Below are 16952 nucleotides of genomic sequence, written 5' to 3'. Positions count from 1 at the left end.
TCGGCTCCCGTAATACAGAGAACACTCAATGAGTGTTCTCTGTATTACGGGAGCCGACAATTCATTCATTTATTTAAAAAAAAATTAAAAAGTGTGGGGTTCCCCTAAATTCAATTACCAGGCCCTTCAGGTCTGGTATGGATATTAAGGGGAACCCTGCGTCAAATTAAAAAGAAAAATATGACGTGGGGGTCCCCCTAAAAATCCATACCAGACCTTTTATCCGAGCACCCAAAAATGTTTTTAAAGTAATCAGGCAAGTCACAGGGGTGCAGTTGAAACCCTCCCAAGGTATGGCATTTCTTTGAAGCAACTCCCATAAAAGAGAGAACAATAATTTCCCATATCCTACTAGAAGCTCGCCTCACCCTGACCAGACACTGGAAGGATAACTCACCGCCCAATCTAGCAGAAATATTACAAATAATAGATACACATGGAGTGTATGAAAAACAACTCACACTTAGTACTGGTAAATTCCTGACAATAAGTGATCTCTGGAGTCCATGGAATAAGTGATATTCTCGGCATAGAGGATTGCATTCGTTTGTTCGACGTACTTGCAGCACATATTCCAATCCCTAATCTGGGAAATTCATGCAGAAGGAATGGTTGACTGTCAATGTCTGTTGTCTCTTGTTCAATTTTGTGTTTTTTTTTTGAGTTTGTGTTAATTGACTATATTTCTCTCTTTTGGTGACTATAAATGAGAGTGGATGCTACTAATGCCATGTTTATCCTTCCTGTGTTCGTTAATATGTTATAACACATGTATGTCATACATTGTACTTTTTCTTTCTTTCTGAAAAACCCAATAAAAAGTTATTGAGAAAAACAAAACAAAAAACTTGACATACGATTTACCTGTTATCTATAAAACAATTTCCCACTCCTTATTCAAGTATCATATGTCTTTAAATTATATATCCACTTTATCTTCCATTTGGAAATTATTTTCTTTTACTGCATTCCTGGCAATAGAGATTTAACTTGTCTGTAGCCATAAACTTTATTCCTGTAGGGTCTCTGTGGGGTAAGTAGCAAAATGCACAAAGTGGGATCATTTTCTAAAATGATAAACATTTCCTAAGAATAAGATAAACAATTATTACGCTAAGTGTCACAAGAGAAACCAAAAATAAACTTCAGTGACAGCTGCACTCACCAAATATTCACATAAGAATATAAAAAAAAAAAAAATAGTAAACCCAAATGTGTTGCACTATCCAACAATTAAAGTGCAAAAGCATAAATAAATATATAGAAATTCATCAAGTGGGGAACAAAAGATAAATAAATACATAGTGCTCAGAAATACAAATCAATGAACTCCCACATAATCAAAAACTTCATATGAGTGCTCAGAAAATCCATTTAAAAAAGTCCCACACAGTTGAAAAAGTGCTCAGTGCAAAGTCCATGGAAAAATTAATGTGCCAATAAATTCCAGTAATCCAGCAAGATAAGTGACACTCTTCACCCAGATGTGCACCACCAGTCACTGCTCACAAGATCTTAAGACCTCAAGAAAAGGAGGTATGGCTGCGTGTCGGCAAATATTCCTCAAGGATGGATGGATAATGACTCCCAGGTATCAGATGAAACTCATCCTTCCGGCTGCAGCAATCCACCATATGGTAAATAAAACTCAATGGTGGGCAAGAGGAAGAAGATCTCTCATAGTGTAGTAATTAATAAAATCCAGCTTTTATTAGGGTAAAAACTACTTACAAGTGTAGACAGATAAGTCACATTAAAACAGTAGTATTGCATGATCAATTGGGCGGAGCTATAGTGGCAACGCCATCATGCCCACCGAGTCGTTGATTGGGAATTACCGGTGCTTTAATGTGTATATGTAGCTAGAGATCACAGTGACGGAAGTCATGTCTGAGACTGTTAGAAGCTGTATAATATGAGGAGTGTAGACTAAAATTCTTAATTCTGTGCACACAGGCAGGGCTCATAAGAACATTTACTCCAACATTGCAATTCAAAGAATTTGAGCATAGGTTGCTGAAGCAGATGTAAGCCCAACTATTAAACTCTCATACAAGCTATAACATGATAGTATTATACATGTAATAAACATTAGGGAAGCCACTTTTCATTTTAATCACTGGCTTTCATGAAAATAACAGCTTGTGATACTGATACAACGGTACTTGTTTAAGCACTTTATCAGGTGGCAACACTCTGTCCCTGTTTCCCAGTCATAATGTCATATGCTATTACAAAGGGAAATATAAGTCTCTGTGCTAATGTATATTACCAAAGCTTATTTACTGTTGTTCCCATTTAAAAAAAGCCCCATGAAAAAACAGCTGCAGCAAGCAACAACTCAGTAATATGTCCTGTGAAAAATATATAGGTGGCCTATTTGTGGACAGTTCCAACAGATACAAGTTTCTGCATGCATTGCTGAATATGGTTTCTTGTTTACACATATCCAGTTTTGCTATTCTGATTAAAAATATAACCTTCCTTCCCTCCAAATCATCAAGCATTTTTCTACCCACAGGAGATTCAGTATAGGTTTACATCTACTTTAATAGAACTACTAGTGCCTACAAGTTCTACACTTATCTTTCTTGATGTACTTCTACCAACAGGACTCCCCAGGCCTCCTGTCTGTGACCAGTTGTCCTCCCTGGAGTCTTTTAGTGCTCTTTCCTGCTGTCCTCTCCTTGCTCTCTTGTGCCTCTGGTCCAGGACCTCTTTGTGTGTTCCTCAATGTGGTGCCGACTACACTGGAGAACAGGCCCAAGGTCACACCCCCAAGACCCGGGAGCTCCCTGCAGGGCCCCGACAGCTTCCTCACCCTCTCACTCCAGCTCTTCCACCCGACAACCCCTTCTCTTTTGGGCTGACTCTGGGTATTTAAGAAGGCCTTCCCCCTGCCAATCCAGATTGGGGATTCGTTAGGGCTCCTTAAACACCCCAGGTGACTGCACCTTCCCTCCCACCTTTCTTTCCAGAAAGCACTAAAAGCCTAGGTCCTGATGACACCACCTGTGAGTCACCCAGCCCTACCCTGAGCTACTCCCAGCCCAGAATGAAAACAAACAGGCCTAGCAACCATCCAGGCCTGCTTAAATGTACCTATTCTCTCTATCACACTACTAGAGGGTGCTACACATGTATGTAAAGCATGCTTGAAAGGTGGCTTGTATATTGATAAAGCAGTACACCAATGGTAATGAAGCTTGACCTTGTGCCCATACCTTACATTAGCCCTCTGTCAAGTTTGCTGTAGATTTAGTTTTAAGGACAAAACAGTTAATAAAATTTGACTTTAGACATTTTGAACATATATTGCCTATATATCATTTTTGTATTTGATTTCCTTTGTATGAAGGCTGCCCAGCCTTCTCCAATGGAGTCCCAGGTTTTTGAGTTTCTTTGAAGAGTCATTGTAGCCTTCTAATCCTCAGGTACAATCAAGAGAATGTTCTCTTCTTTGCAGCTCCAGTCACAAAATCAATGACCTCTGGGTAACATTCTAATGGAGAACTTAAGAATAAAAAGAAAATATATGCACATTTCAAAAGCGACATTGTGGTCCATGTAGATAAAAAAGTTTGTGTCACTATAATTTCTGCTGAAGTTGACAGTCATCTTTACTTGATCTGGAAATCTATGCACTTCTAAACAGTGATCAAAGGCTAATCAATACTTCAAAAGACTGCCAATTATCACTTCACACTTAGGTGTGAAGTTTGTCATCCAACTCAACAAAGCCTCTAATCATTATCTGCATATCTTAAATTTTGCAGAAGCATACATCAGTCACATGTGTCATGTAGATAACATTCATATTACTTTTGCTTGATTACAATTTTTTTTAGCTTCTATAATGTGTTACGTCTGAACAGGTCATTTAAAGGTTCCAAAGTTTAAATATTAAACCTGTTCAGTGACCAGTAATGCCGCGTACACACAGAATTTCAGCCCTCAAAAGACCGATGAGAGTTTTTTGTCAGAAAATGCGACCGTGTGTATGCTCCATCGGTCTTTTGCTGGTGGAATTCCAGCCAGCAAAAGATTGAGAGCATGCTCTCAATTTTTCAGTTGGCAATAGTTCCTATCCTAAAATGCGATCGTCTGTGGCAATTCCGATGTGCAAAATTTCTACACATGCTCGGAAACAATTCGACGCATGCTCGGAAGCATTGAACTTAATTTTCTCGGCTCGTCGCAGTGTTGTACGTCACCGCGTTCTTGACGGTCATAATTTCAGCAAACTTTTGCGTGACCGTGTTCATGCAAGGCAAATTTGAGCGGAATCCCGTTGGAAAAGCCGTCATATCTGTTTCTGATGAGAAATCCAATCGCGTGTATGCAGCATAAGAGTTATCATAGTTATTAAGCAAATTAAACTTTTGGAGCAATTCAACAAAACAATACAAGCAACTAGAGAGACTTCTACGCTTCAAGTGTACATTTCAAGCACACCTCTTTCAGCACACCTTGAGGGCAGTACAAGAAAGGTATGTCAACACTAAGGGCCAGTTCACACCGGGAATAACCCTGGAACTGGCTGTGTGTTCCTGTGAGATTCACATGCATTTCTTTGTGGTGCAGTTTCAGCCCATTCATTTTCAGGTGTGAACTAACCCTCAAATAATAGTTGGTTTATTAGCTAAAATTATTATTCCACAATCATAAGGCTAGGTTCACATCTATGTATGTGTGGTTTATGCATTTTTACAAGGCAGTTTCTAGCACATATTGTATTTTTTCATGTATGTTTTTGATGAGTTTTTAATGCCTTGCGTGTTTTACATTTTTGGGATGTGTTGATGTGGCTAGGGGGAGATGTCTGTTGTCATGCAGGAAAACGCACCAAAAACTCACCAAAAATGCACATACATGTGTTTTTCATGCTTTTTTAATACATTCCTTTTGACGTCTATGGCGCCAAATAAGCACAGTATCGATTGCAAACAAGTTCCAGCACCTTTAAAAGAACACATTGCAGGAAACTGCATAGATGTGAATGGGTTGGATTGTAATTCATTTTTGTGAATCTGCAAGCACACTAAAAAAAAAACATACAGTAGATGTGAGCCTAGCCTTATGTACAGCCGCCAGGCCAATGGTTCTAAATAATTGGCAGGTCACACATCATTTAGATTTAGCGTGGAGTAATCCTATTCAACAAAGCTACAGGCAGCGCCATTAGCCCCAGCGACATTGCACGCCTGTCTCTCTCTCTCCTAAAGCATTCAAAAGCCTAACTTTTAATCAGTCCAGGCGTGGAAAGCTAAAGTAGGGTCTTTTTTTTTTTGTTTTAGGAAGCCACAGTCTGAACTCTACGCAGGTATTAAACTACTGTAACTTTTTTGTTGGCTAGCAGTTAGACACAAGACAGGTTTAGTGGTGATATTTGCTAAAGATTAGCCACCAGCTTAACACAAGATTTGAAGGTTTCAGTATACAGTAACGACTCAATTGGTTATTACTGAATAAGCATTATTAAAGAAACAGTTAAGATTTTCAAATTCTTAAAAAAAAAGAAACAAACAATGGCTTGTTTTTCACATGATTTCTACTGATGCAGATAGACAGATACAAATGGTAATATATGTTTTTCAGTAAACAATGTGACGATTTAAGACTATTGCATATCTGACACACATACAGTACACATACAAGGCCCATTCACAATATTAAGCTGCGGCAACACAGCACAATAGAATTAATATGCTCTAAGTGGACAGGCTATATATAGTCTGACATTTAGGAATTTGGGATAACCTCAGTACATGCATTCGATCTATTTACCTTCTGCTATTTTTAATAACATACCACATTCACTGTTCAATTTTTGGAAAACTGTATTGTGGTCATGATACTGGATGAAAGTCTTCTCATTTTATACAGGCATAATAACTATTATTCTCTGTTTATATTGCATAATATAATCCATAGTCCCAACTGTCCCTGTTAATGAGGGACTGTGCCTGATTTGAAACAAAGTCCCTCTTTTCTCCTCATGTGTCCCTCATTTTGGTCTAATCTATATAGTTGTATATAAAATGCACTATTCATCTTTCAAAAAGTGTTTCCTAGTGCTAAATCTTTCATCCAATTTCTAAATTGTTGCATTTGTAAATTTTAAAAGCCAATATAAAACAATAATAGTTGTAGAAAAAACTTGTCAGTTTAGCTAATCTTTTTTTATGTGTGTATAATTCTCCTTTAAGGGGGCATGGCAGGGGGATGTGTCTTATGCTTAAATACTTTTGCTAATAGGTGTCCCTCGTTCCCATGTCAAAAATCTTGGAGGTAGGGTTTAATCACTCATTTGAGTTCTGTATTCACTGCACTCCACCTTTACCAGCTGCCTTCCAAAGATGCAGTTTGTGGAGTATTATAAAGCCTGGCACGGATGGCCCACACACACTAGTCATGGTTTGTAGGTATACCAGCAATGCAGAGTTTAAACCAATTGCATTACTGAGCTGGTGGGTCAAAAAAAGCAGCTAGTGTAGCAGACTGACAATTCACTTACTATGCTCAGATACAGATGCAGGCTTCTTTAACCCCATTTCCCCAGCTTACTGGGGTTCTGCACATGCCCAAAGACAGCCTACGTTTGATCAGCTTTTATAATTAGTTTTGTATTATTCTGCAGTGCACGCATGCTTATCCTGAGCCTCCTGAACCTGTTTTGCATTATTGCTTCTAACTTTGCATTTTTTAAATTACCTATTCTGTTAATATAGCATGGTCACAACACAGCAGATGTAAGAAAAACCTAGCTGGAAATATAGCCAGAGGTTGTACCAAGGTTTACTAGAAAATTAATAACAAGAACAGGTAGGCCAGGAACAAGCAAAATATAAAAGATAATTTTTTTTAATTTTTTTTTAGTACAACAGTATGATGACCTACAGTATGACCCTAGTCCCTATTTTTTTGTTTATGAATTCCGTATAGCTCATTATTGAGTATTTAAAAAAAAATGTATTTCATTACTGGTACTTATATAGCGGGGACAATTTATGCAGTGCTTTACATATATATTTACACCACTCCCTGCCCTCAAGGAGCTTACAATCTAAGTTCCCTAACTGACATTCATACTATGGCCAATTTCAACAGGAGCTGATTAACCTATCGGTATGTTTTTGGGGTGTGTGAGAAAACTAGTGTACCCAGAGGAAATCCAAGCAGGCACAGGGAGAACATGCAAACATGGTTGGGATTCTATGGGATTCTAACTGATGACTCTAGTGCTGCCAGTGGAAGTGCTAACCATTTAGCTGCTGTGCTGCTTACAAATATATATATATATATATATATATATATATATATATATATTCTACAGTTCTACACCCAGCACCAGAGAAACTCAGGTTCATGGCCTGGATATTGAAAGGCAGAGGTTCATAAACTTAGGGTGCTTTGCGGAAGTGGTACAAATCCTCATGAAGGCCTGCAAAAATAGCACAGTGTCTACAATAGAAGCTGGCAAAAGTTCCAAGAGTATGCAGCATCAGTGAGACTCGGGATGGAAGAACTCAGAGCCTTTCACATTTATCATATTTCAGCATTCACTGGAATTCAGTGGGCCTCTAATGACCTAATAATCCAAGTCTTTAAGGCTGTAGCAAAACTATGGCCCCCCAGAGCACCCACATTTTCCAAGTGGGACCTGCCGCTAGTTCTGAGTTTCCTGACCTCACCCAGATTCGGCCAAGGAGTGTCACTGTGGGACTTTATGATGAAAGCGTCTTTCCTGGTTGCAATAACCTTGGCCAGGAGGGTCTTGGAAATATCGGCTCTGGGGGCTAAAGAGCCCCACACATCCTTTGGGGAAGTAGGGTCATTCTAAGGCCAATGCCAGACTTCATTCCTAAGGTGGCCACCAAGTTTCACCTAATTCAGTAGACTGAGGATGGACAAGAAGTCAGCTCACTGGATGTGGGCAGAACATTGAGAGTGTACCTTGAAGCAACCTCTAGCATCAGAATCTGGGACTCCCTGTTTGTAATTCCCAAGGGAATACACAATATATATATAAAGCCTCTAGCAGGATCATCGCCGCCTAGCTTGTAAAGACAATCGCCATGGCATACAAGGATAAGGGGTTGGTGCCTCCAGAGAGAATAATGGCTCACTTCATGAGGAGCGTTTCAACATCATGGGCAGCCTCATGTGGTATATCTCCAGAAGTCATATGCAAGGCAGCAACCTGGTCATCCATGCACACATTAGAAGGTAATATGGACAGAGAGGGAGGGGAGTGAGAGAATGAGTGAGGTAGAGGGTGTTTCTTTTTTTTTTTTCTTTTTTGGGATGGGGGGCAGAGGGGGAAGAGGTTAGGAAAGGTTTGTTTAATGGAATGTTAAATATAATTGTATAAAGATGTTTTAAAAGAAGGACATTCGTACAAACTGTATGTAAATTTGAAAAATAAAGAATATATAAAAAAAAATCCATGCACACATTTGTCTCTCACTACCACATTGACCCAGCAATGTTAACCACAAGCGAATTTGGAAAAAATATTATTTTTGTGGCCGGTGGCCATAATTAAACTAATTTAGCAGCATCCCACCCTTGTATCTAGTTATTTTCTGGTGGTGGCTGGCATGGAGCTGCCAGGAAAACAGGAAATTGTATATCAAATACTTACTGCAATTTTCCTTTCCTGACAAGCTCCATGTCAGCGCAGACTCCCACCCTATGGACAAAGTTCTAGTTACGTATCGCCGTTCAGGGTGTGGGGGTCAAATTTATGAGTTAGGTCCTGATTGCATGGGGGTGGGTGGGGACTTACCCGGAGGTGGCTGACATGGAGCTTGTCAGCAAAGGAAAATTGCAGTAAGTATTTGATATACAATTTTGCAATTTCATTTAGGAAATTACATTAATTCCAAAACTGAATGGTAACAGCTAGCAAAATGTTTAACGTAGTTGTCAAGGTAGGTTTTACTACATGCATTTAATGCATTCTCTGTGTTTAGAACTCCCCCCAGCCCTCTCTGAGCCCAATCTCAATTCTCTAACCTCTGGACATGAAGGGACAATTATAACCAGTGAGCAAAGAGCAGGGGGCAGGGCTGAACCATGCTATGTGTAACAAAGGCTTTCTATGGGGGCACTCGGCAAGGGGGGAGGAGCCTGGATCGCCAGCAGGGGACCAGAGAAGAGAAGGAGCTGGGTTGCTCTGTGTAAAACCATTACACAGAGTGAGTAACTATGAAGTAAAAATGGGATTACCATCACTTTAAATATTTTTGAATGACATTTGTCCAATCATGGAATGTACAGGGAATATTCATACAAACTTTTTCGCTCAAACATCTACTAGTGTATGAGTTTAAAAGTTAAAAGCAGGAGCAATGGGAAAGTACACCTCTGAGCTCTAAAAGGCACAAAGATAGTGAAAAAGACAAAGGCAAATAGGACAAAGAGAGTGATAATATTATTAGTAGTGAAGAGTGTGTTGGGGAGGGGGGAGTATTAGAATAGAATTGAATAGGCAAATCATTTCTAAGCGGGTCATTGCATTTGAAACTCCAAAAGTGTATGTAAACCCCAATAACAAACTTGTTTGTTCCCTTGTGGGCTGTCAAAATATACCATTGAAAGCATTATGTTATATTTGTTAGATAAGTGCAAAAATATCTGTTGAGCCTACCAGAAACTTTGTGAGCTGATGACATCCTGTGTTGTCTGCTTCTACTGACTGTTATCAGTTAGCATAGTTCACAGCTCTCTCTGTGGACCACACACCTCTCGCTCTTATGTCATGAAGAGAAAAAGAGGGAGTCTATTTTGTAGTATTTAGAGTGACATGTTGCTACTCCATAGATATGGTAAAGTGAGTGAGCATTATCACCCCAGGACAGCAAGTATGTTACTTGCAGGATCTCTGGGTGAAAATAAACTAAAACAGATTCAGAAAAATGAAATGTCTCCACCAAAGCTGCATTATATTACATTTTTGTTCGTGACTGCTAGAAACCCCTTGTTAAGCATAATTTATTCAACATATTACAGGTTACCTAAGAAAGGGACAGCCTTTCAGGGGACAGGTTTATCAGTGATAACCAAGGGCAAAAATAATCATCATCATAATAATAACATTTTTAATAGTATTTTCTTATTCAATAGGAAAAAATATGCTAATTAACAAAAAAAAGTAAATTTTTCACTATTGTTGCCAGCAATGGTGAAAATAAAATATGCTTAAGCTTTATAGCTTTCATCATTTGATTTATCTCCTTTAATTTCATAACAGCAAACACAGCACAGCATCTGGAACGCTGTGTACGGAAAAAGGCTGATGAAGCCGAACAGAAAAAAATAAATTTTTACAGCAAGGCTACCTGGTTTCTGGAGATTACCTACAAACCAAAAAAAAGGAGGGTTTGAGCCTACCGTGAAAATCTGTCATTTTCACTCACAGCCTACATTTGGGAATATAGTCAAGATGAACTATTGTGCTCACCAAAACATTTCTACGCTAAAACAATTGTTTAAAAAGGAAGTTCCCAGTCATCCTTATTTTCTTTGGATGACTGCAGGTACCATTGTGTTTGCCAGTACACGAGCTTTGAAATTGCTGAAGGCAATACAAGTCTTTCCTTCTGTTTGCAGCTTCAGTTAATAGCAATCTAAAATACAAGCAAACATTTGCATAGTTCTCTACAGAAGTTGTTCCAGAAAAATCCTGCAGCTTGTTTGGCATTTAGCTACATGGTAGTGTGCACTTTACATTTGGGTGAACGATATCTCTTTGTGTTGACCACATGGGAGTACACAAGGGGACACATGGATCATTAATCAAAGCTAGCTCCTGTGTCAAGTGCATCTGTTTCTACTTTTGTTAGAACACTTTCCCAATGTGCATAAGCATACTATTGCTTTTCTTTTTTGATAGTTTTCTGTTTTAATTTTCCTAAAAAGACAGAAGTTTTTTAAATTCCTGTGTTGTCAAGCATATACACTATATTGTCTAAAGCAGGGATATGCAATTAGCGGACCTCCAGCTGTTGCTAAACTACAAGTCCCATCATGCCTCTGCCTCTGGCTGTCATGCTTGTGGCTCTAAGAGTCTTGCTATGCCTCATGGGAATTGTAGTTCTGCAACAGCTGGAGGTCCGCTAATTGCATATCCCTGGCCTAAAGTGTTGTGACACCTGCCTTTACATGCACATGAACTTTAATGACATCCCAGTCTTAGTCCGTAAGGTTCAATATTGAGTTGGCCCATCCTTTGAAGCTATGACAGCTTCAACTTTTCTGGGAAGGCTGTTCACAAGGTTTAAGAGGTCAGGTACTGAAGTGGATGAGAAAGTCTGGCTTGCTGTCTCTGCTCTAATTCATCACAAAGGTGTTTTATCAGGTTGAGGTCAGGACTGCAGGCCAGTCAAGTTCCTCCATACCAAACTCGCTCACCCATGTCTTTATGGACCTTGCTTTGTGCACTGGTGTGCAGTCATGTTGGAACAGGAAGGGTCCATCCCCAAACTGTTCCCACAAAGTTGGAAGCATGAAATTGTACAAAATGTCTTGGTATGCTGACGCCTTAAAGCCCCATACACACTAGTTTTTCTGCTGAGTTTTTCCTTCAGGTTTACCAAAACCATGTAGTGCAAGGACCTGCCTGATTGCATACACATTGAAACTCATAAGGTTTCACCTCATATTATATGGTTTTGGCCATGGTTTGGACCCAAAGACTGGTGAAAAAACAGTTTGGGTGAGGACGGTGCTGGACCCCTGGACAGATGAGTGTCCTTTTATTAAAAGTCAGCAGCTACAGTATTTTAGCTTAATTTTTATTTATTTTTTCAGACTGAAGAACCACTTTAACCACTTGCTGACCACCCACAGTATATTTACTGCGGGCAGACGACGTGGGCAGGCTGGATGACATACATGTATGTCATCCAGCCAGTTTTGGGTTAGGGGTTGTCTTAGCACGGCGCCCGCAACCGCTGTGTCTACTGGACATATCAGATTGCGGATCCCAGTACCTGCCCACTTTTGGCAGCCGGGGATCATGTGATTGCTATGCGATTTCGTGATCACAATGTCAAACAAGCTGTCATGAATGAATTTAATTCATAACAGCTGTTCTTCCTATTAAGTGATGCCATGATTGGCCCACACCTATCACCTGGCACCTGGGCCAATCACAGCACCCTGTACCATCTGGTTAGCTGTAGCCAATCACCAATCACAATTTGTATGAATGTAACCCGTTCATAATAGTTCAAAACTTTGCTGTTACAATATTCAACATTGTAACAACAATCAAAAAAAAATCCCAGATTTTTTTCCCCCAAACATTTTAGTCTGTTTAAATTTATATAGCAAAATAAAACCTAGTGGTAAACTAATACCACCAAAAGAAAGTTCTATGTGTGTGGAAAAAAAAAAATTATATACGTTTAATTTGTATACAGTGTTGCATGACAACGCAATTGGCAGTAAAAGGTCACAGTGCTGAATAATAAAACAATCAGGTGGTTAACATAATTTTTCTTATTTGTAAATATGTAAAAATTCTGAAGAAACTTTATTCCACAGAACTGCTTATCTCTTCCTCTTTGGAAGAGATAAGTTCATCCTTTGGACTATGCTTTGCTATACAGCCAATTGTTCCCCCTTAGCCCATTAATGGACTGCATCTTCTATCGGTATTCTGTTATTGACAGAGCGACTTTACAGAATGCTCTAGGGATCATTTCCCTATTTATACTTTGTAGTCCTGCAGGAACATCCTTTAGCCCCATGACAGCAGGTCTGTCCCTCATGAACCTAGGGCGAGTGGAAAACATTCAAAGAAACTGTGCAGTGCACTGATTTTTGGTGCAATGATATGTAAATTTCAAAAAAGTAGTAGCACATTAATCAAAACACCAGTGTTGCTGAATTTATTGCTTTTTTTTTTTTTTTTTTTTTTGCAAAAGATAGACTAAGCCTTTAATTAAAGTGTAGGATATTATAGTAGTAATCCATTTCATAGCAGTCAGCACAAGTTCACCAATAAATATACTGAAGGTTCACTGCAATTCCAAGAAAATTATATAAGCCTTGAAATTTGATTGAATAATTAAAGTTTAAAAAGTTCAAAAGCAATGCATAACCGAGATAAATAGTTACATGAATAGTAGTAATCACATAATTGTACAACGGGTCATGTGCCAGCAGGAGTGTAAGTTAAAATCACAGGGCCTCATAGCACATTTTTAATTGTCCCCCCCTTCCCTGAAAAGGTGATGAAGGACTGAAAATGTGGCGATAACACCGAGGTAAGTATAAATGTGTGAAGGAGGAGGGTAGGTTTCTTAAAAGTATATATATCCTTTAAAGTGATGCTATCATAAATCTAAAAAGCCACTGACACCTTACCAATGCATCAAAAATGGGCAATGTCTCTGCAAAGAGGCCCCTCCAACCCAGTAAACTCCCTTTGCCAGTTACCCCCCTACATAGCTGGTATGGGGAACCTTTTGACTTCTCCTATGAAAGTGTTCAGGTATAAAAGCCAATCACTGGGCCCAAGTACTGTCAAATGCAGGAGAGATATATGTCACTAATCCCACATGTCAAATTTCAATGTGGCCACAGAGGTGGAAAGAGCTATGGGGAAGCGCATAGGCATGGCTCTCTTCTGTGTATGGGGCATGGGCAAGGTAACAGGGTTATCCAGCGTGCCCATAACAATGCTGGTCAGTGAAAAGAAAAATGTCACTGCATTGGTAATCAGTGGGAAAAATGTCCAGCAACATTTGTCTGTAGAAGGAAAAAATGCCCTGCTGTTGGTGGTTAGTGGGGAAAAAGAAAGCCTGGCATTGTTGTCCAGTGAAAGAAAAAGAAATGCTTGGTGCTAATGTTTAGTAAGAGGAAAATACTCCTTAATGTGAGTGGTTAAAAAAATGCCGCAGAATTAGTGGAAGGCAACATTTTTATGGTGTCAGTAGTTGGATTTGAGATTGGCCCCCCTTTCCTCCTCAATCCCTTCAGACATCAGTTAAGAGCCTCCTCTCTTTATCTCCTTCAGTCCTCAAATCAGACCTCTTCTTTTTAACCCCATCAAACCTCAGATCAGTTCCCTATCCCTTTAACAACTTTAGACCTGATATCAGTTCCCCTCCTTTAACCGCTTCAGACATCATATGTCCCCCCACCCTTCCCCTCTTTAACCTTTTGATCAATCCTCCCACTTTAACCACTTGAGACCCGCGCTATAGCCGAATGACGGCTACAGCGCGGATCTCCTTTTCCGGGACTACGTCTATTGACGTAGTCCCGTGCACGAGCGGCCCGCGCGCCCCCTGAGGGGCGCGCGCGGCACGCTTTGTGATCGGCGAGTCTACGAGACTCGCCTGATCACCGATCCGTGCAAGGGGTCGATCCCGACCCCTTATCACATGATCAGCTGTCAGCCAATGACAGCTGATCATGTGATATAACGGAGCCGGTAATCGGCTATTATTCCTCCTCGCGCTGACAGCGCGAGGAGAAAAAAAAAGCCGATCACCGGCGGCCGTGATCGGGTCAGCCCTGCCAGTGCCCACCTGCCCCCTGCTTTGCCTGCCTGAATTAAAAATGTGTCCCCCCTGTCAGTGCCACCCAGCAGTGCCCATAGTGCCACCCAGCAGTGCCCACAGTGCCACCCAGCAGTGCCACCCAGCAGTGCCCACAGTGCCACCCAGCAGTGCCCACAGTCTGCCTCAACAAAGGTGCTGCACCCCAGTGCCACATATCCGTGTCCAGCAGTGCCGCCCCTCAGTGCCCAGCAGTGCCGCTGTGATTAAATACCACCAAAAGAAAGCTCTATTTGTGGGAAAAAAATGATAAAAATTTCATTTGGGTACAGTGTTGTATGCCCGCGCAATTGTCATTCAAAGTGCATCAGCGCTGAAAGCTGAAAATTGGTCTGGGACTGAGGGGGGTTTAAGTGCCCAGTAAGCAAGTGGTTAAACCCTTCAGATCTATTTCTAATTTCCTCCTCCTCAGTGTCTTCAGACCTCTGCCAGGGGCACAGTAGAGCACTCTAAGGAGGACTTGTGGCTTTGTGTCATGTAATGCTTCATCATATGACCAGATACAGGAGTGGAGGTTAACTTCTCCATACTCCTGTACTGCAGCCGTGCTGGTCCGAGTTTTGTTACCAACCCCAGACGCTGAAGCAAGTTTTCAAGCACCTGTTGCAGGAATATAGAAAGCAGCATTATACTTACCTGGCAGGGGAGACACCATGATCACGAAGGTGGTTCTCCCAGGGCGAGGCTCGGCCATTGCACTCCGGCTGTGCTGACCCCTGCGATTTCCTCAAATGCAGGAAACTCGACTGCATAATTTGTGGTAGTGGGGGACTGCGTTCGCGCTTTCCCCTGATTAAAAAAAAAAAAAAAAAAAAAGAAAGCAGCATAACAGCGGCAGTGGCTGGAGGAATAGGCAGCCCCAAAAAATCCTATCACATCTGCTGCCTGACCCAGTTTACCCTGATCTTTGGGGCCCTGAGCAGGCCCCACTTCAGCACAGGTCTCATGGCAGCTGCATGCATTGCTATGGTGGTAGTTCTGTGCACCAGCAAACATCTTTAATGTTTTTTCCCATCCCCTTTACTCTTTTTTAACCACTTAAATACCGGGCACTTAAACACCTTCCTGCCCAGACCAATTTTGAGCTTTCAGCGCTGATGATAATTGCGCGGTCATTCTACACTGTACCCAAATGAAATTTTTATCATTTTTTTCCTACAAATAGAGCTTTCTTTTGGTGGTATATGATCACCTCTACGGTTTTTATTTTTTGCTAAACAAATAAAAATTTTTTTTGAAAAAAATATGTTTTTTTTGTTTCAGTTTCAAAACTTTGTAAATAAATTTTCTCCTTCACTGATGGACACTGATGGGGCTACACTGGTGGGCACTGATAAGGCAGCACTGATGGGCACCAATGATGTGGCACCAATGAAGTGGCACTGATGAGGTGGCATTGATGGACACTGATATGTGGCACTGATAGGCGGCACTGATGGGCACTAACAGGCGGCACTGATAGGCGGCACTGATGGGCGACACGGATGGGCACTGATAGGTGGCACAAATTGGCACTGATAGCTGGCACGGATTGGCATGGATGGGCGGTACAGATGGGCATGGATAGGCGGCACAGATGGGCATGGATAGGCGGCACGGATGGGCATGGATGGGCACTAATAGGTTGCACGGATGGGCACTGATAGGCGGCACAGATGGGCACTGATAGGCGGCATTGTATTATGTTATACTGTACTAATGGATGCCAATCAGTGCCAAACAATAATGCATGCCAATCATTTATGCCCATTGTGGGCAATGATTGGCATCCATTATGGGCACTGATTGGCATCCATTGTGGGCACTGACTGGCATCCCTGGTGGTCTAGGGAGGATTACCTTGTGCTGGGCATCTGTGTTGGTCTGGTGGCGTCCCTGGCGGTCCAGTGTGGGCATCCTCGGGGGGGGGGGGGCTGTGCTGATAATCGATCAACACAGACCCCTCTTGTCAGAAGAGCAGCTGATCGGCTCCTCTCTACTCACATCTGACAGACGCGAGTGAGGAAAAGCCGATCACGGCTGATCACGTGGTAAAGAGTCTACTGAGAACGTAGTTGCGGGGTGTTAGACTGACACCCCGCAACAATGATCGCCGCGATGCGCGCCCTCGGGGGCGCGCAGCGGCTCAAAATCCTGATCACGTCATATGACGTCCGGTCAGGATTTTGAAACCACTTTGCAGCCATCATTTGCCTATAGGGCGGGCGGCAAGTGCTTAACACCCACTCTTCTTAGGTGTAAACATTCTGCAAGTAAACTCTTTATCCCTATGTACCCCATATTATTGTTTCCTTTTTTTCTTTTCCAATATTGCATTTTACTGTTAATACATATTTCCCTGTGATTATTAATTTTATAATTTTCTTTTAGTAC

The 16952-nt window shown here is 41.1% G+C and overlaps 1 non-coding gene across 1 annotated transcript; it reads left to right on the top strand.

Annotated features, from left to right (window-relative positions):
- Window positions 1-15207: 15207 nt before the first annotated feature.
- Window positions 15208-15371, top strand: LOC143964574 (U1 spliceosomal RNA). The gene has a single exon (XR_013271166.1). It is a non-coding gene; the product is annotated as a U1 spliceosomal RNA (small nuclear RNA).
- Window positions 15372-16952: the final 1581 nt, after the last annotated feature.

Source organism: Lithobates pipiens, unplaced genomic scaffold, assembly GCF_037356315.1.
Source record: "Lithobates pipiens isolate NorthernLeopardFrog02 unplaced genomic scaffold, aLitPip1_a1.2 Scaffold_8, whole genome shotgun sequence".
Lineage (NCBI taxonomy): Eukaryota > Metazoa > Chordata > Amphibia > Anura > Ranidae > Lithobates > Lithobates pipiens.
Note: the sequence above shows the minus strand (reverse complement) of the source record. Positions and strands in the feature narration are given on the sequence as shown.